Consider the following 20,759-nt stretch of genomic DNA (forward strand, 5'->3'; position numbering starts at 1 on the left):
TTCAAGTCATTTCTCCACCAGATTTTGTTTATCAGATACTCAATAATATGTTAACTCTACAGAGGTATGACCTCTATCATTAACTATTGGCTCAATAATAATTCAGAGAATTTCATTTTTGTTAGATCTTTGGACTGAAAATGTATCCCTAACTATATATATGTAATTTCACTATAATTTCATCCTTTCATTTCACAAAGGAAGATGCTGAAACATTAGAAAATTAAGTGATTTTTCCATGTCCTATAAATATTAGAGGTTAAATTTGAACCCATGTCCTCTGATTCCAGAGTTAGTATAGAGATGTAGTAGAAATGACTGAGAGAAATGATGATGATGAAGACAATAAATAGGAAAAAGCATTTACTGTATGTCAGGCACTAGGCTAAGCAATTTACAATTATTATATGATTTGGTCTTCACAAAAACCCTAAGAGGTTTATTGTCTTTATTTTGTAGATGAGGAAAGTGATTTAAACAGAAACAAAGTGACTTGCCTAAGGTCACATAGCTAGTAAATGTTTAAGACCAAACTTTAATTCAGATCTTTTATAATCTGAAATTGGCACTCTATGCATTGTGACATCCAGTTCCCTCCTCCTTAAGTTCAATTCAGTTAAATAATTATTCTATGTCTAGATGTACAAGAAAATCCTACTAGATGTTGAAGGTGCAAGGACAAAAAATGAGATAGTTCTTATCCTTTAGGAACTTATAAATTTAACCAACAGAAACAATACAAACATAGCCTAGACACTAAAAAGTTATGGAAAAGAAATATACAGATTTAGAACTGAAGAGGATCTCACCAGTTACGCAATGCCACTTTCTCATTTTATAAATGAAGAAATAGATTCAAAAAAGTGACATGACTTGGCTAAATTCCCAGAACTGGCAGAATCACTACTTGAACTCAGGCCTTCAGACTCAGAGCACAGCCTCTTCCTGCTATATATACTATACTGAAAATACCATAGTGCAGTTGTGCATGCTGTATATAGAAAAATAGAAGCTGGAAGTCACTATTTCTATGGTGGGTCTGTATTGAATTACCAAAAAAAAAAAAAAAAAAAAAAAAAAAAACTACTCAGCAAACCATTCCCCTGGTACTCTATGACTATTTGTTTGGGGACAAGATGGGTGTGAAAGAAAGCAGCAATTGTCCCACACTGCAGAGAGGTAGAGTTTTTGTGATAAGGTTTTAGCAAAGATGAGATTGTAATATCCATTTTCCTGTTGTCTCTCATTCTCTGAAACATCAAACTTTTCAGAACTTTTTTGTTCACCTTGATTTATACCTTGATTTATAATTTTGTGACATTCCCTAAAATTTATAATCCTCTTCTTCTTCGAAAAAAAAAAGTCCATTGCAGAATAATCTCTGTTGTTGACTCGTTTAAGAAATCTAAATTAAGAATCTTTCTCCTTCTTTAAGGGGTTTTGAGTAATGACTCATAAATGGAGGAAAGAAATTAAGATTTTTCAGGGAAGAAAAGTATTTTTTTTTCTTTTCACAATGTACACTCTACTTCCTCTAAGCTCATCCCTATAGTTCATGCTCTGTAGATAAGCTTTCTCTTCAAGGACTACCTTCCCTCTTGACAGTACAATATGTAAGGTAGGGGCTACAATGTTCAATTTTGCATCCTCATTCTACAATAAAAATCCTTCATAATTTAGCCCTTCCTGGTTACCATTAATATTCTTTCCTCACACTTTCCTTTTCGCCCCTCTTCTCCTCTCTATCTAAATTCGCAGGCTCAGCAGCAGCACCTGCTTAGGAGAAACAAGGCGGCTGCTGTTCCGATTTCTCCAGTGTGCCTTTAAAAACAAAAAATGAGAACGAGATCCCTATCCCCACCCCCCACGTCCTCCACCCCCATCGCATAAATATGAAGGAAGCCAAGCAAAAGTGTTTTGGTGTGTGTGTGTGTGTGTTGGTTCCCTTTCTAATCCGTCCCTGGGATGAAGATGAATAATCCAGTACCCTCAGATTGCTCCACTTCACTTGCTTTTTCTTACTGATTTGAGGGCTGTCTCTGTCTTACTTTTGTCCATCCAAATTTTCTGAGTCTGCTGCTAAGCTTTATAACTCCATCTCCCCGAGCCCTTAACTCTCCTCTTTTATTTCTCCCTACTCATTATAGTCTCTCTCTCTCTCTCTCTCTCTCTCTCTCTCTCTCTCTCTCTCTCTCTCTCTCTTTGCTAGTATTTTGAAATAAATGTCTTTCATCTTTGGCCTTATTGCTACAGTAAATGTATTAGATATTTCAGGAGCAAGAGAAAAAAAAGAGAGAAAAAAAATTGCATGGTCAATCTCCACTCTGTAAATCAGAAACGGACCTCTGTATGCAGGAGTTCAAGTTAACAACAATATAAGTGTGACCAAGGCGTAACTGTAATTCTAAGAAGAATAGGGAACATTGAGTTTCCTTTTTTTTTTTTTTTTTTTTTTTGACTCCACCTCTTTTGTCCCAAATTGCCTACACCAACCCAACCCCGAGTCAGGCATCTGTCCATCACTTTTTCCATCAGACTGGAAAGTCCTTGCTGCAAATCTGGGAGGGTTAACCGAGCTTCTACCCCAGCCTACTAGCTAACCAAAGGAGATAGCCGGTAAGATCCAGAGCCCTCCCTCCTGCAAAGCTGGCTAGCCAATCGGCACCTGGAGGAAGTGTGACCACGGATCTCATTGGCTGCCAACCTCCTCGCATAAGGAAGAGAGGGAGGCAGGCAGGGAAGCATTGTTATCTTAAGACACTCATCTGGTGCCTGAGTCTGCAGGTGACACTGCTTAGGTACAGAGTTCGGAGTCGGAGCATGGGAACGCAGGGCTATAGGCAGTCTTGGAATCAAATCGCCGAGAACCGGCTCCTGGGTTAGTTGTGTCTCAAGCCGGGGGGACCTCTCTACTAGTTACCCACCTCTGTGGGTGCACCTGCTGTGTGTAGAGAGGGCAGGAGCAAATCAGCTAGCAGCATGATCTCGGCTGAACGCTGTGGACTTGCCTTTCCCCAAGTGAAAAGCACTGATTGGGAGAAGAGAGAGTGAGAGGCTTTTTAGAGTTGGAAAAGAAGGCGAGCTCCTGGATTTCTCTCCGCAGAGGGACCTAGGACTCCCCAAGGGGCTGGTTTTGTACTGTCATTGCTTCTTTCGTCTTGTCTTCACCCTTCTGATCCAGTCCAGAAGCACTCCTTAACCATGCTTTGGGTTACCGGAGTTCTTGGTGTTCGGCTGGAAGAGAGCAGGCGAGAGGTATAGCGGCACCAGCAGCAAGGGGAAGACAGAATTTGGAAAGGGGTATCCGTGCTCTCTCCCATTCTGAAAGGAAGGCGTTCGCATCCCCTCCAAATATGGGAAGGGGGAGGGGGGAGCACGTGAAATCATGAAATAAAAACTTTGGAAAGCTGCCACCGGAGATGTGGTTGGGGCTGCAAAAACCCTGGAATCTGTTAGGAATCTCCTCTCAGACGCTCTGGGGCTTGGGAGCAGCTGATACAGCAAGGATTCAAGGTAACTAAGCGTGTATTGTATCTGATGGCTTTCTGGTGATGTTTTGCTGAGAAAGGTTGATTGCATGTGTTGTGTTGACTGAGAAAGGGGCAAAATGCTTCCTGGAAGCAAGCTGCTTTGGGCATTTGCAAGCAGTTGCAGCCAGAGGGGAGGATTCCGTGTTTCTTGGTCTCTCAGCTTTCTCCTGTCCTAACCCGGGCTGAAGGCTTCCTGGCTTGAACTACATCTAGTCATTTTTTTTTTTTTAAATCACGTTAGCTTCATGGCAGCCAGATCCCTGGACATTCTTCCTGACCTGTGTTCTTATTACCTGGATAAGTCTGCAAAGTTAGAACAACTCTCATTAGCTTCAGAGAATCCCATCTTATGGAGTAATCGTAGGGGATGACTCCGTCTATTTGCCTGTTCTTGGTCCATGACATACTCTGCCTGGGATAAATTGAATATAGGTTGGACATAGGAGAGGTCCATTCCTACGGTTCATATAACAGCCTAGTTATGCCTGTATAGTATCTGTCTTTGGCGTCCCTCCCTCTTCCTCCTTTACTCTCTTCCACACTGAAAAGCCAGAGGAAAAAAAAAATCTGAAGAGGGAACCTTATTAGAGAGGAATTCTTCTCCCTAGGGGTGATGGTGGAAGTCCCACTGATTGAGTTAAACCAGGCAAAGCACTGGAGACTATGAGCAGGCAGCTCTGCTGTTCTGAGAGGAATATTCTATTTATTCTAAGATCCAGTAGCTCTTTTCATTCTTTCAATGACCTGCATATATTTATTTGCATGTTACTTTCATGCATGATCGCCTGGGCACATAGCTGCATGTAAACAGCCACAAAGCTGTGTATGGAAAGAGCATGCTGGCTACAGAATGTGCTTGGGCAATTCACAGACCTAGCCAGAGAAGACTGAATTGTTCAGTGAGAACATGAACTTGTGAGCCCAGAGGAGTTCTCCAGTCAGCCCTCTGTGTAGTATATATTTATCCAGAGTATATAGACTTAAGCCAAATATTAACTAACAATCAAGCTAATGCACTATTAACATGCTTGAACAGACCCCTCTGTAAAGAACTCTATGTGTGTGTTATCCCTAGCTTAGGGAGCCAGGTGCCCTGGAAATTAACAAATGATTAAAAAAAAATAAGGTAGTAATTATCAAAGACTGCCCTTGTAGCTGTGTACTCAGGGCCTTCTGTATCGGGGACAGTGTTATGTCAGCATAAACCAATAAGGGAGAGAGAAGGTGTATTGGGGAGTCAAGTGCTTCTGCAGCTATCTTTCTCCACACATGTGCACATCCAAATGTACCCACTCCTTGAACATATTACCTGAGGGCATATGATGCCTGTGGTAACCAGCCTAGCAACTGGGTAGTAGTTTGGAGAATTTCCTTGTAAGGGGAAAGGGAAATGGGGAAAGGGGTTCCAGTCTGATGACATAAGAAGCTGGGAGAGTGATGCTTAAGTAGGGATCCTAGGGATCAGGAGCTGGAGAAGGCCCTCCTTGAGGGATTGCTGTTACATACATTTTTATTTATTTAATCCAGAAGCTTTCCGAGTTCTCTCTCCACCTGAGTAAGTTGTCTTGTAGCATCAGGTGCGGAACTGGGCAATTCTACCAGGATGGTCCTGAAATCCTATCAATACCCATAATTGCTTTCTGCTGTGCGGCAGAGCGCACGCTTTGCTGCCTTACAGAGTGGCCATGGAGAGAGAGAGAGAGAGAGAGAGAGAGAGAGAGAGAGAGAGAGAGAGAGAGAGAGAGAGAGAGAGAGAGAGAGAGAGGGCAAGGGGGCAGGGAATGGCTTCTATGAAATGTTGGGAGGAGGGGAAGCAGATTTGGGAATATGGATTTTTCCCAGTGGAGTTCAGCCCTCTAGAATGCTTAATGTATTGGTACCCAACAGCTGCAGTAGTAGGGGAATCTCAATAGTCTCTGAACGGTCTTTCTCTCCAAAATTGAGATAGGGGGGTTTGAAGAATGAAGTGATGGGTGCTGCAAATGTGGCCAACAAAGACAGCCAGGCAGGTATGGAGCCGGGGGGGGGGGGAGGGAGAAGGGGGGAGGAAAGGAGAAGCTACAGAGAGAATAGTCCTAGAAGCATCACCCAAATGGGTTTCTGACTGTCTGATTGGAGTGCTAGTGACCCTCCAGTAGCCTGCCCTGGAGACCCTCTTCAGGAGACTCTCATCTGGCATCCCAACAGGTTGTTTACAGAGTAAAGAGAGGGCAAAGTACAGACAGTGCCAGAGGCAGCCCTTCATCCTCTACCTCTTCCAGATAACCTCTCCCCAGACATAGGCAATCCTTCTGGGATTTGCACATCAAAAGAGTCCCTCCAAGAGAGTGCTGCACAATCACTCCCCAACTCACAAACAGGAGATAATCTTAAGGGAGTTTAGACACCTGTGTGGGTACTTTCTGCTGACTTGAGATGCTCAGGATGGAGGAGCTTCCTAGGCAGATGTCCTGGGTTATCCTCACTGCATCCCTTTCTGTAATCTCCCTTTCCCCTCCTCCAGCACTGTGTTCTTTGCTTTTGGTGATTCAACTATTTCTCTTAAATAATAACAGCCCTGTATAAATTGTATTACAGCATTTTTCTCGAAGAGCCCAGAGTACTCTACAGTGCTCATCTAATTAATCTTCACACAAGCTTATTGTATCATTTATGTTTGATTATCCTGTGAGGTAGAGCCAGAACTGATATTAAGTGTCTTCCTTACAATTTGGGAGGGGGAATGGCAAAGAGAAGCACAGAAAGGTTAAATGGCATTATATAGGTTACATTGTCAGTCTTTAGCAAAATGGAAAGCTTCAATCTCATAACTCCCTTGCCCATGCCGGACTCTGTTGCCTTTTTATTATTATTTCTTTTAATGGATAACTCATTTTGTTTCAGCAGCTCTGTTTTTAATTGAAATTGGAGATAATACCTGAATACAAGGTTGTGTTAGAGAGTTAATAAAAACTAACATATACTTGCTTGGTGCCATGAAGTTTAGAAAGATGGAATCTTTTGCTTGCCCTTTGGACGTTTACAGTTGGTGAAACCTATAAAACAAAGGAGAAGTTAAATAATGATAACAGTATAAATTATAGTTCTAAGTCATAAAAACATTGCTAATGGACTATACAGGACTGACAATAAAATGAAATTGGAGATAATACCTGAACATAAGGTTGTGTTAGAGAGTTAATAAAAACCAACAAATACTTGCTTGGTGCCATGAGGTTTATAAAGATGGAATCCTTTGCTTGCCTTCTGGAAGCTTATAATTGGATAAACCTATAAAACAAAGGAGAAGTTAAATAATGATAATGGCGTAAATTATAATTCTAAGCCATAAAAAAGTTGCTAATGAATTATACAGGATTGACAATAAACATGAATTGAAGATAGATAGATACCACTTTCAATTGGTGGGATGGGGAGGAGATCCAGGAAACCTATTAGAAAGAGGCAGCATCTGATTTATATTTTGGTGAATGGTTGGGATTTGGACTGAGGAGAATATAAGAAGAAAGAAAGTAAAAAAAAAAAATAAAAATAAAAAAATGACAGTAACTGTGATTGGTAATAAAGAGGAGACCAGATGTCTTCAGAACTATTCTGAAGACCCACTTCTCCCTTTGAATTTCAACCCACTTTTTATCCTTTGACTACTGATAATAAAGTAGCAATTGAATTTTAATAATAGTCAATCTGAAGGAAACAGTTCTAAGACCTAGATAAAATGATTTAAAGCAGTAAATCTTTTTTAACAAATTTTTAAACTATATTTTATTATAATTGCCTCAGTTTCCTCATCTATAAAATGGGGATATTAATGCTTACCTCCTAGAGTTAAAGGATTAAATGAGTTAATATTTGTAGCACATTTTGCAAATTGTAAAGTACTCTATAAATGCTAATTATTGTTACTAGTAGGATTATAATTGGTTTCCTTTCCAACCTTACATATTTTATATTATACATTTGAAAACATTGATTCCAAGAAGTCCCTTGATTTCACTATTGCCAAAGGGAGACACACACACACACACACACACACACACACACACACACTCTTACCATTACACATAGATAAATACTCTACTTACCATAACACACACAAATACACTACTCTTGCCATTGCTCACACACACAATTAAGAAGCCCCCCTTGCTTGAGAGTCTATAATGTTTGTTCACTGGAATACTGAAGTGTGAATTAGTCTTTACCACCTTTTCCAATCAATGGCCCATGTGAAATGAAAAACAAACAAAAACATCCTAATGAAATTCAGGTGATTCACCAATTTCATATTAGAAAATGGCATGGGAATTGCTATTAGTTGATAAGGGATCACCTAGATTTAAAGACATCATTATAAGTCATCCTATCTAACTGAAATTGGAGACTTTTTGAAGTAGTCTTAATTTCTCCCAAATACTCCCTTCTCAGCCTGCCTTTAAACCCAGTGGAATACCAAAGCTCTGAGTTATTTAGCACTGAGGAGTTTTCAGTCTTAAAATTCTTGAACATGTCTGTGTGCATAACCTCTTACCTCTCCTCCTCCTTTTCCTTTTTAATAAAACATTTGCTGTTGAAATCACACTGGAGGAGAGGGAGGATGGGATGGGGTGGGGAGGAGGTTGTGCTGTATTGTCAGCAGCCTTACTACTAGATATTGTGATTCAGGCTTTTCTCAAGCTAATCTAGAGAAGATCAAATCATTTCTAGTATGAGGGGCAGCTCTGAGAAAAAGCCAAGGGCCATGAACACATACAGTGGAAGCAACATTTGGCCTTACCCTTATCTGGTCAACGGCAGACCTATGACAGGTAGACCTTATCTGTCAAAGGAAAGGTCATGTTTTGAGAAAGCTGATAAAACTGTCACATTCTCTACATTATTCTTCATTTGATTCCTGGCATTGAAAAGTCTCTTTGCATATGGCTCTGATTCCTTGGGTGCCCCCTTCCACCATAGATTGGAGACTTATAGCCAGTATGAATATTAATGGGATTTATAACTGGTCCAAAGTCACATAGGTTATAAGTTTCTCCATAAAGAGAAAAACTCATTGTCCACAAAATCCCATTCCATTTTGCTTTCTCATTCTTATTATCTTTCCTGCAGGCTGGCAGTCATAGATGACTTCCATTTTGCTAAAAACCCTCACTAGGCCTTAATGCCCTCTCATGCCCATTCCCTGCCAAGGCATGGAAGCCCCCTGATCTGCATTTAGCCACCGTGGTGAGATGCTTCAGCTTTTCATTCGTTCAGTTAAGTTCTCCTTGACTCCCTCACTCGTAGTTAAAGGGAAGTGTGACCCTGACAACCAGGTTTGATATTGGTGGATGAGTAAGCTGCTGACAAGATTCAGCCACCATTAAGCACTAGCCTTAGTGTAGAAGTCAGTGGACTAGATTTGAAATGGTAGCTCTGTTACTTCTTACTTGTGTGATCTTGAACAAGTGAAATCATATATCTGTAACTTAGTTTTCTCACTTATGAAACTGAAGTGGTTTGATTAGGTGATCTTAAGGTCCCTTCAAGATCTAATTCTATTATCCCATGAACACACTTGTGAGAAAGACACTATGAGAGGCAGTGGGAATAAAAAGGGGGAAAAAAAGATTCAGTACCTGCTTTTATTGTTTTTCAGTCATTTTTCCCCATTGTCTTAAAGACTCTTTTTGACCCTATTTGTTTGTTTGTTGTTGTTGTTGTTGTTTGTTTGTTTGTTTGGCAAAGATACTCAAGTGATTTGCCATATCTTTTTCCAATTCATTTTACAAATGAGGAAACTGAGGCAAACAGGATTAAGTGACCTGTCTAGAGTCATATACCTAGAAGGTATCAAATTTTAACTTGGGTTTTCTTTACAACAGGCTTGGTGCTCTATCTACTTATGCTTTCTAGCTGTCTTACATACCTTAAAGGGGCTTGTATTATATATAAAGGGGAAGAAAGATGGGGGGGGGGGGGGAATATGATATATATACAGCTAAGTATAATTCAATGTGGAGTGTGGTGATGGGTACAAAGGAGTGAATTGTTTTAAGAAGTTTGAGGAAAAATATTAACATATCAGTGGGATTTATGTTGGGCTCTGGATTATATAAATAATCACTTTCCTTTATTTAGGGTTGTTTTACAATGGCAGGACTTGCAATTTTCATTACTCAATCCTTGAGTATACCTTGAATGTTTCATCTACTATTAAATGATCTATGGATAGTAATTGGTCAACATGAATTTATTAAGCAATTACTATGTGACAGGCACTGTGCTAAGGACTGGGAATATGAAGTCAGGAACAACCAAGACAGTCTCTGCCCCCAAGCAATTTAGAGCCTAATGAGAGAAGATAATGCATAAGAAAGCTCAAGAGGAGGGGCTGGTTCTTAACATAGAGTCATAGTGCTGAGTTCCAGAGAGTCAAGAGAAGAATGTAGGATGGCTACATTTCAGCATGGAAAGCTGAGAAGGAAATTACCAGTGAAAGAATGGGAACTTGAGAGATATCCCAAGATGAGGGAACTTCTAGATTGAGAAAGCATTTGAGGCATGGTGGTGAAATTTAGAGAATCAGAAGTAGAACTAAGAGAAGGATTAAGACTGGTGTGATTCCTCATTCATGTGAAGTGATGGATGAACCCATAAGTTGTGTGGGAGTAGATGGGTGCTCTGCTGCTTTTCTAGTTTCAAAGTCTAAGTCCTACAAAATGGTGACACATAAAAGAAAAATATACTGAACGGTGGAGACTAGAAAGCTCAGAAAACTATGATTTATGGAAATTTAGTCAATTTCTTTTTCCTGAAGCTAAAAGTGAAGCAGAATGATTTGCCTTATATGACTAACCATTCTTCCATGCCTTAAAGCTAGAGTTGAAAACTATATCATTGATAGGGTCACTTGAAATCTTGAGAAGCATTAATGGGTGTTGAAGAATAAGTGTATTTGATTATAGATTTGAAGCTAGAGACATAAAGAGCCATCTAACCTCATCCTCTACATTTGACTGATAAGAGAACTGAGGCCCAGAGTTTTGTGACTTGCCCCAAATCGCTTAAGGGGCAGATTCGGTACTCATTCAACCCTTCATGTTTCCTGTCACTCACTCTATCATTCAATCAAACAAGAACAAACCCTATGTCTCCCAGAGTGAATCACTGCAGTCTCACAAGAAAAAAAAAAAATCCTCAGGTCAGGTTCTGTACTAGAATAATTTTTGTAGCAGCATATAAACTATGCAGTACAACTGGTTTCATTTTGAATAATCACATTCAAAATTAAGATACTCTGAATTAACACAGTGAATCTAAGCTAAGCTTGTTGAATGACAATTCATCAAATATGATACCTTACTTTAACTTTGTTTACATCTTAGAATCTGGAAGACCTTTTGGTAGAGAAGTAGTGGCCAACATATAGCAACTGAATCCAAGTTGGGGGAGAGATTGGGGGTAGTTTGTTTTTTCCAAAAGGTCATCTGAAGTTAATGAAAATCCTTAGGAACCTCAAAGAAAGGAAAGCTTTGCTTACTGTTGCAAAGACTCTTATTGTAATCGAGTTTATTCCTCGATGCCAAAGGTATGAGGCTTTAATGCCTTTTAATTGGAGGGGTACCAAGAGATCTACCCCCAAAAAATCACCCCCTCCAGTACAGCCTTTAGAAAAGCCTGATAAAATTCAAATATGAGAGGAAGGGAATAAATTAACATTAACCACACATTTATTAATTCCCTAATAGAAAGCAATGTGCTTATACATTGAGGAAATGACACACAAGACAAGTTACTAAGTACTCATGGAAGAAGAGGTCACAAAGAAAACCTGCATGGATTGTTGTCCTGGAGCATAGATCAAATTCAGAGAGTCACATAGGAACCTTAGACAGAAAATAATACAGTATAAATACAAGCATAGGTTTTCTGTTGGAGAATACAGATGTGGGGGGGGGGGGTCTCTGCAAAATGGGAAGAAGTCATAGGAAGATCAGTTGAAGGGGAAAATGAAGACAAATGTCACAATTTTATTAGAAGCTCACATTGCATCACCTTTTTTCCCTTATCTGTCTCTATTTCTCTCATATACCTGTCACATTGTGGGTGTTGCATAAAAGTTTAATAATATTAAAACTGAGTGCCCTCAAGGGCCTTTTTGGAACCCGATTCATCTTCATCTGGTCAATTCCCACAGGCTGTAAGCCCAACATCTACATTCCTGCTTCACCATCCATCCCACTTTAAACTCTTTCCTACAAACAGCATGATTCTGAGATACTTGAGAAAAGTAAAGCATCCTAAATATAGCTAGAAGGCTACCAAGCATAAGCATAAAATCATAAAATTTTAGATTTGGAATGGAACAAGCAGACTGATGGCCTGATATAATTCCATGGATTAAGGTGTGTAGAAAGAGAGCTGGAAAGAATCTTAAAGGTCATTTAGTCTACTTCCTCATTTTACAGATGAAGAAACAAACTCAGAAACCTTTAAGTATCTGCCCTGGGTCACAGACTAGGAAGTAATTGAGGTAGGACTAAAGTCAGATCTCCTGATTCCATGTTCTGTGGCTTGATTTGGTTTGGTTTGATTTGATTTTCTGCATAGGACATTCACCTCTGCAAGGAGTAAAACATACATAAATGGGTCAGAAGGAATGGTCTTAAAAAAAATCAGGAACTACATTTGTTTGTTTCCCATATCTGGAATGTATTCCCTAGTCTTCTTTAATGCTTTATAGCTTTGCAATCACCACCATGAAACTTTTCTTAATTTGCTCCCTTCACCAAATGGTTTCACTTTCTCCTCAATCTCTTAATAGTTCCAATTTTACCTCTTTAATACGCTCTTTAGAGTATAATCTCAGTGCCATACCGTCTTGATGTTCTACTAGATCATAAGGCCTTTGAAGATAGGGATTATGCCATTTTTTCATTACTTAAAAATTAGCTAGAAAAGCAATCTGGTAAAGTGGATGGAGGGCAAACTGTGAAGATAGGGAGATCCGGGTTCAACTTTCATTTCTGTCACCTGATGACTTTGTGATTATGGGATAGTCACTGAACCTATTAGCAACCCAGTCTATTAGCTAACCATTAAGTCATTTTCATCCAAGAGTGAATTCCATCTCTCTTCATCTTTGTGCTTTTCCATAAGCTTCATCGCTTGCATGAGATGTACTCTTTCCTTTTCCCTTCAAGGTCTTCTGATCCATGGCTCCAGTCAAAGCTTACCTCTTGTCACCTGCTACCTCCCACATGAGACCTTTTTCTAATTCCTCTACTTGGTAGCCAACTCACTTAATTTTTATTGACTTCAAATATATATATTGTATTCAGTGATATGTGTACATATTGTACTTCCTCAATAGAAGGTAAGTTCCTTGAGTCCAGGGCCTGTTTTATTTTATGTTTCTATACCCCAGGTACCTATCACAGTATCCTAGATTTATATGAATGAATGTAAAATGGATTTCTATTTAGTTTGTGAATCATATTGCATTTTAAAGGTACCAAAAGATCTTACTTTTAAGAATGAAAACATCCAAAACTATAATTTGTTGAGCAGATGCTGATCTGCATTGGCTTCCTCATGCAAATCACCCTATATGAATGAAATTATAGATGGGATAAAAAAATAGCTGACATTTATAGGGTAATTTAAGGATTACAAAGGCATTTAATATACATTATCTCATTTGCTGCACACTACAATCTTGGTACTGAGGGCATCTTTCTTCCCATTTCACAGACGAATAAACCGAGGCTTATACAGCTTCTATGATTTGCCCATGGTCACCTAGCTAAGCTGGGATAGAGGCAGAATTCTAAACAAGATTTTTCCTGACTTCAAATTAACCAGTACAGTACCTACTATGGTACACTGTGCTTTGCAAATCCTCAGTGCTTTAGCAAACGTAGTCACTATTTACCTTGCCATCTCCTTGAAGGTCAATTGGGCTTTTTCCAATAATTCTTTGATTGAGAGGTTGATGAGTTGTTGTCATCAGCATACGTGAAAGATGATCAGTCTCTCTTCAATGAATCAAAAACTTCCCAAGTCCCTGAAAAGCTTGGAGTAGGAAGTTGCAATTACAAGGACAAAACCATGGGAAGCCAAAGCTGAATGTCTCAGGAATGGTGGAATAGAAAGAAGAAAAAGTAGTGGGAAAACACTGGAGCCTATGACTACAAAGCCCAACTACTAGACTGGTCCAGTTAAGTGATGAAAAGTAAGAGGAGTGCCTAATAAAATAGATAATAACATAATAAAATAAAAATATAAATGGAAGGGATCTCTGTCCAAATTTCTTCATTTTAAAGATAAAATAAAATATAATTAAATGCAAAGAAATTTTTTTTTCATTACTTAAGAATTCACAGCAGGATTCATTTTAAACTAAGACTTCTTGGCACCTTTAAAATGCAATTTGATGTAACTGGGAAAAATTTTTTTAAATGCAATTTGATATGTAAACTAAATATGAACCCATTTTTCATTCAATAAACAATTTATTAAGCTATATTTCAGATGCTATGGTAAGCACTTAGGATACAGAAACATAAAATAGGCCCTGGCCTCAAAGAACTTATATTCTACTGGGGTGATGCATTATGTACACATTTCGCTAAATACAAATTATATCAAAGTCAATAAAAGATTAGGTTGATTGACAAGACTATATGAAGATCAATCTGATAGATGTGGCTCCCTTCAACAATGATATGGTTCAGACCAGTTGCAATTGTTCAGTAATGAAGAGAGTCATCTATATTCAGAGAGAGAACTATGGGAAATGAGTGTAGACCACAACATAGCATTCTCACTCTGTTGTTTGCTTGCATTTTTGTTTTCCTTCTCAGGTTTTTTCTTTGTTTTTAGATCTGATTTTTCTTCTATAGCAAGAAAACTTTATAAATGTGTATGCATATATTGGATTTAACATATACTTTGACATATTTAACATGTACTAGTCTACCTGATATCTAGGGGAGGGGCTGGGGGAAAGGAAGGGAAAATTTGGAACAGAAGATTTTGCAAGGGTCAATGTTGAAAAATTACCCATGCATATGTTTTGTAAATAGAAAGCTATAATAACAATTTTTAAAAATAGGTTGATTGGCTACCTACTAGGAGAATCAAAAAAGACCTATCACATAAGAAGTAGCAGGTGACACATGAAGTAAAGCTTTGACTGGACCAGGGATCAGAAGACACTGAGAGGAGGAGAGAGTGAGCACAAATCACGCATGGGATATAGCTTATGTAAAAGCACAAATTTGAAGATGAAACTCACTGTGGGATGAGAATAGCTTGAATTGCTTTTTCTTTCCCTGTCATCATAGCTGCTCCTTTTGTGGTGCTCTACTCAGCAATGATGCAATGGAAAAGACTGTATTTGGACATTTTGGCCCTCAGCAAAAATTGTCCTCTTCCAGCATTTGTCTCAGAAAAAAAAAAAAAAAAAGTTTCCTCCCAGGTGTCTGAGCCACTTGCCTGGCAGAAATGCAGATGCTGCTTTCTCCAATATCTCAGTTCCTTCCTTCTTTTTTCTTCCCAGGACCTCAATTTTTAGGATCTTAACACCAATAGTAACAGGGCTCAACAGTGGGAGTGAGAAATCATGAGTCTGAAGAGGCTGAAGCGCTGGGCTAGGGAGACTCCAGTTATTGGCTTGATTAGCTAAGTTCTGAAAAGTGAGAGAGGAGGCCCAGTGGTCCTTTTAAGATAGCCCCCATGATCCATGCACCCCTCTTTCCCTGTTCTAGCCTGATAGTCTTGAGATGGGGTTGAATGGAGAGCGGAGAGGGAAGTCCTTGGAATCCCCTTGAGGAACAGACATGCTGAAGCACATCAGTGAGGATTGTAAGGGTGGTTAATGTCTCCCTCTTTTCACTCCTTATTTAACCATTTAACACACTATAAATAAGGTCAGTCTCTGAGCAGGTGGTAGAGCAGGATTTGAGGAGGGGAAAGGTCCTCTGCCTTCTCTCCTATTTTTTTCCTCTACTCTCTCTTCCTCTCTTTGGGGTTCTGAGTTACAAAGCTGATAAAGCAGCTTCAGTGGCTTTGTTAGGGAGTCCAAAGAAACCTCTATACGCTAGAGACCCCTAGAGGCAGATGACTTTGTTACAATGCACCTGTCTGGAGCAGGAGGCCAGACTCCAGACAGGAAGATGCCTGGGGGTTGGAGTGAGCACATTTATGAAGAAGACTCTCTCTGGGCTAGATTGGGACCTTGGAGTGCACAGTGTTTATTGCAGCATCTGTAACCTCAAGCTTGGAGATGCTCTTTATCTAAGGGTGTGGTAGTAATAGATACCTGATCATTTGTCTTTCAACAAAGCCATCTGTTACTTATGCTATGAATCTTCCACAGTTATTTTCAGAATCTCCTGCATGTTTGTTGGGGATTGGGAAAAGCAGAAAGTGACAGGAAATGGGGAGATGAGGGTTAGAGGTGAGGCTGGATTAAAAGGGAGGCAAGGTGACATTTTCTAAAGTAAATTCAGTCTTGGGTGTAAATGTTCCTTCTAAACTCTACCTTTCTTCCTTGTCTCTCACTTCCTTCTCATTCTGCTTAGCAAGGCTGGAGATCCTAAGAGATATCTACTTTTACAAGGAAATCTCCATGTTTATCATTTCTTCCTTCCCCTTTTACAATGTACATTTTCTTTTTTTTATTCGCATTTTTATTTAGATATCCGATATGTCCATATTCAATGATCTTTCCATATTTAAACCTAGAGGTTTCAGCCACTGTGACCAGTGAGTGGACAAATGAGTTTAAGTGAATGTATTAAGGGAAGGAAAAAAGGGAGATAAACTCTCTTCACTCAAGATCCTGAAGTCATAATGTATTCCATCTGTAGATGCATGGTGTCAACAACATTTTTAGGAACAGAAGTAACAGAATATAAGTGTAAATATTAGGATCCAAGCATGATATTGCAAAGGAATTCCTTTTACAATTGAAAGCTTCAGAAACATCAGTGGTATGTGCCACTGGGGCATTCATTAGGTTTTGGAGTCATGTGAGATGCTGCCCAGCTGTGGATTTTGTTGAACATTAATGATACTCTCACCCAGGTGCTGGGATTTAGAGTTTCATATCAATTCTGAGTGTCTGCATTCCAATTCTTTCAACCTTTTGCTAATTCTTCTACCTGAGGCATTTTTGCCTTGCCCCAACCCAGGCTTTTTCTGTGAGTGCAAGAAACTATAGCATTTGAAAGTATATGTAAGTAATTGGTCTAAGGTTGGTTGTTTCAGTGAAGGCAGTGGACTTCTTGCTAGGTGACAGACATTATATGAAATATAATATTTGGTTGGCTTCTTGAAATGCATTACACAAATACTGTGTGGGAAATGGGGTTGGCAATGACTTGCAAAGACTTAATTTGGGGAAAAGAAGAAAAAAACCAAAAGAATACAGCCAGTTTGTGCTATGTTGCATGCAGATTATGATTTTAATGCATATTTATATGAAGGAAAATGGGTTAATTTTGAAAGAATTGACTTCAGCTATATGGGTTTTGCTTCTGCAAACATAACAAAATTATTCCGAGTAGCAGGGACTGTATAGGTCTTTTAGGTGGGACTCTCTAAAGATCTCAGATCTTTGATTATATGACATAAATCAGTAAAAAAAGACTCTTGAATTCTGGATTCATGTCTCTGGGCCTCTGTTTCCTTTTTTGCAAAATGCGGGAATTGGACTTGATGACCTGGGAAGTCAATAACAATTCAAAGTCTGTGATTCTGTAGGTTGGGAAAATACATTCTAGATGGGATAATGATTTGGAACCTTTTTAAAAAAGGAATTTAAAACCCTTTACAATATAGCTCTGGCCTCCTTTCTCAGAGTATTATACAACTCCCTTTCATGCCTTCAAAGTTCTAGCCAACATGACCTACATGTTATCCTTAAACCTGACACTCCTTTTCCTGCCAATGTGATTTTGTACAAGTCTGCTATAAACTTCTTCCTCCAAAAATCCCCTCCTTTGCCACCTCCAATTGAAAGTCTTTCTCTTCAGCCCTATAGGTGTTAGTACCCTATCCCTCATCCTCTGCAAATTTGTTGTTCCATTGTTTCAGCCATATCCATCTTTTTGTGACCCTGTTTAGGTTTTTCTTGGCAAAGATACTAGAATGATTTGTCATTTCCTTCTCCAGTGTGTTCCCATTTTATAGCTGAGGAAATTGAGGCAAAAAGTTAAGTGACTTGGCCAGGATCACACAGCTAATAAGTGTTTAAGACCAGATTCAAACTCAGGAAGATATCTTCCTGACTTCATCTAGAACAATCCCTTGTGCCACCTCGCAGCCCCTCTAGAAATGTACATCTATATGCATGTGTGTGTATACATATATATGTGCACACACATGTATTTATTTACATAAACAGGCAATTTTCAAAGGATATCAGCTATCAAAGGCCTATGAAAACTTCTCCAAATTATTAATAATTACTTAAATGTAAATTTAAGCAGTTCTGAGGATATAACATTCACAAGGGTGACAGACCAAGATAATGGCAAATTGGAAGGACTATAGGAAGACAAAGACTGATGCTTTGTTAGTACATCTGGGAATTCACATCATTCTGCAAATCATTTTGGATTTATATCCCAAAAGTTGTTAAATTAGGATCCAACTGGACCACTACCAAGGCTATTTCCCAAAAAGATCAAAGAAAGAAGAAAAGACAAATATGTATAAAAATATTTATAGTAACTCTTAATATAGCAACTGAAACCTGGAAGCTAAGACAGTGCCCACCTATTGGTTAATGACTAAACAAATTTTGGTATGTGAATGTAATGTAACATTATTGTATAATAAGAAATGACGAAATGAACAATTTCAAAGGAAATTGAGAAGACCTCTGTGATCTGATGCAAAGTGAATTGAATGGAGCTGGGAAAATAATTTACATAATGATAGGACCATTATAGAGGAAAAAAAAACAAATTTGAAAGACTTTGGAACTCTGATTAATAAGCCATGAATCCAGAGGACTGGTGATGAATCATACCACCCACCTCCTGCCAGAAAGGTGATGAATCTAGAATCCAGAATAGGACATGCATTCTTGGACATGACCAATGCGAGAATTTGTTTTCTTGGGCTATTCATATTTTTTGTGAGGATTTTTAAAAACTATTCAGTGGTGATGGTGGAAACAGTGGGAGGGAGAAGTAATAAATGATGATATATAAAAAAAAAACTTTTAAAAGTATGTTGTAAGAAATTTACATAGTAACTATTATATATTTAAAAAGAAAAGTGAGATATACATAATGTATTTGCAGTTTCATGTACAATCATCTTTTTATTATTTTATCTTATGCTTTTATTCTATAAAATAAATATTAATTATAAAAAATAAAGAATACTATTTCTTAAATTTATGTGTATGTGTATGTGTGTGTATATACATACATTTTATTCCTCCAATTGAACTAAAGTCCCTTGAGGGCAAGATATGTTTTTCATTTTGTCTTTGAAACTCCAGTTTCTTGCACATAATACATACTTAACAAATGCTTGCTAGATTGGACTTTATCATGCTTGACTATTAAAACTCTAAGTTCAGTATATAGAAGACCAGAAGACTGATTGTCATGAGAAGTTTTGCCTAGTGGGGAAAGGATGGAGATTGGCAAAACCAGTTTAAAAGAAATTACCTTTAGTTTTTAAATGATTAGAGCTCAAAGAGCACCAAGTTGTTATGATGTGCTGCTGTATAATCACTATGGCTCCAAGTTACCTTGTAAACATGGCTGACCATCTTTATGTTTCTATGTCCTCTAATTGGAAGAGCAACAATATGAGCAGTAACAATAATTATAGCTTGCATTTATATAGCACTTACTTTGCTTAGGTTTGCAAAATGATCTATAAATATTCATTTTATCCCTACAGAAACCCTGAGAGGTGGGTACTATTTTGCTATTTAATTGATAAATGAGGATATTGAGTCAGACAGAAGTTAAATGTCACACATGTAGAAAGTGTTCAAAGCTAAGGTCATATTTGAATTCAGATTTTTTTTTCAACTCCAGGTATAGCACTTGATTCACTGTACCATCCAACCACCTCGAATTAGAAACATACAAAGAATTTTTAAGTCTCTAAGGGTACTTTTCTGAGGTGCTGTGGAATCCTTGGGAAAATGTATTTAAGAATCATTTTTAAGAGAATTTCCACTGTTTGTAGCTGACCCCTTTGGGGGGGCGGGGAAGAGGGTGAAGATTCAAAGATTTGACATTCACTAAGAGGTTATGGAAAGTTCAGAAGAGATGTGAAATTCATTTTATCCTGATGTTTGCCCTGCTCCCTGCCCTGAAGCTTCTGACTATCTATTTAAGTAGGCCGGGCATTGAGCTTGCTTTCAGACTGGCAGCACATGACCTGCTTGGTTCAAAAGCAGTACCTCAATTTTTATTTTATTTCTTTTATTTTCTTTCCAGTCTAGATTTAATTAGCACATCTGGGAGGGGTAGGAGGAACAGGAAGCAGAGCAACTTGGAAAAGGTTTATGTTTCAGGTCCGCAGGACTCAGCAATTTGACATTCTAATCCTATTATTTCTCACCTTAAACTGAATAGTCAGCAAAGTTGGATTTTTTTTCTTCCCATAATTCACCTAGGTATTGAATTTTCCTTCTCACCCCATCCTACTAAGCTTCCTTTCATTTGTCTCTCTTCTTTCTCTGTACTTCTGGCTTTTCCAAGGATATCACAAAACCTCAGACAGATCATTTTCCATCTTGGGTGGAGAAGGAGGTTACTTTCCATCAGCCAGCAAGAAGTTGATGTTTTCATTGTTCTTGGATTCAATGCTTGTGCTCAATCCTCAAGAATACCCTTGAAGGCACATATATTGGAACATACAGTGGAAAGAGCCTGGTCAAAATTTTGACTTAGCTTTTACTATCTGTGTAGTCATGGGCAGGTCATTTAACAGCTTTCCAGATCTTTATTTCTTCATCCATATAATGAAGAGTTTGAACCAAAATAACATCTTTTAAGAATTCGTCTTTCTCTAAAATTATGAAGTCAGTAGCTGCCCTACCAGTAACTGTATATTAAAGCCAAGAAGAGGTATTACAAATTTTCACTTTGTTCTCAGACATTACGTCTTTTAAAAAATAAAATGGATGATTGGAAGGGACAGATAAATATTTATCATTTGTTCAAGAGGACATGATACATGGGGTCTTGACCTAAAAGTAAAAAA

The 20,759-nt window shown here is 38.5% G+C and overlaps 1 protein-coding gene across 1 annotated transcript in view; it reads left to right on the forward strand.

Moving 5' to 3' along the window:
• Window positions 1-2,526: 2,526 nt before the first annotated feature.
• The window catches only part of BRINP2 (BMP/retinoic acid inducible neural specific 2), a 169,198-nt gene continuing 150,965 nt past the window's right edge, over window positions 2,527-20,759 (forward strand). The window contains exon 1 of the mRNA XM_031936934.1: window positions 2,527-3,513. The gene's annotated coding sequence lies outside the window, so the exon portion shown is untranslated. The remainder of the gene's footprint in view (window positions 3,514-20,759) is intronic.

Source organism: Sarcophilus harrisii, chromosome 4 (assembly GCF_902635505.1).
Source record: "Sarcophilus harrisii chromosome 4, mSarHar1.11, whole genome shotgun sequence".
Taxonomy (NCBI): domain Eukaryota; kingdom Metazoa; phylum Chordata; class Mammalia; order Dasyuromorphia; family Dasyuridae; genus Sarcophilus; species Sarcophilus harrisii.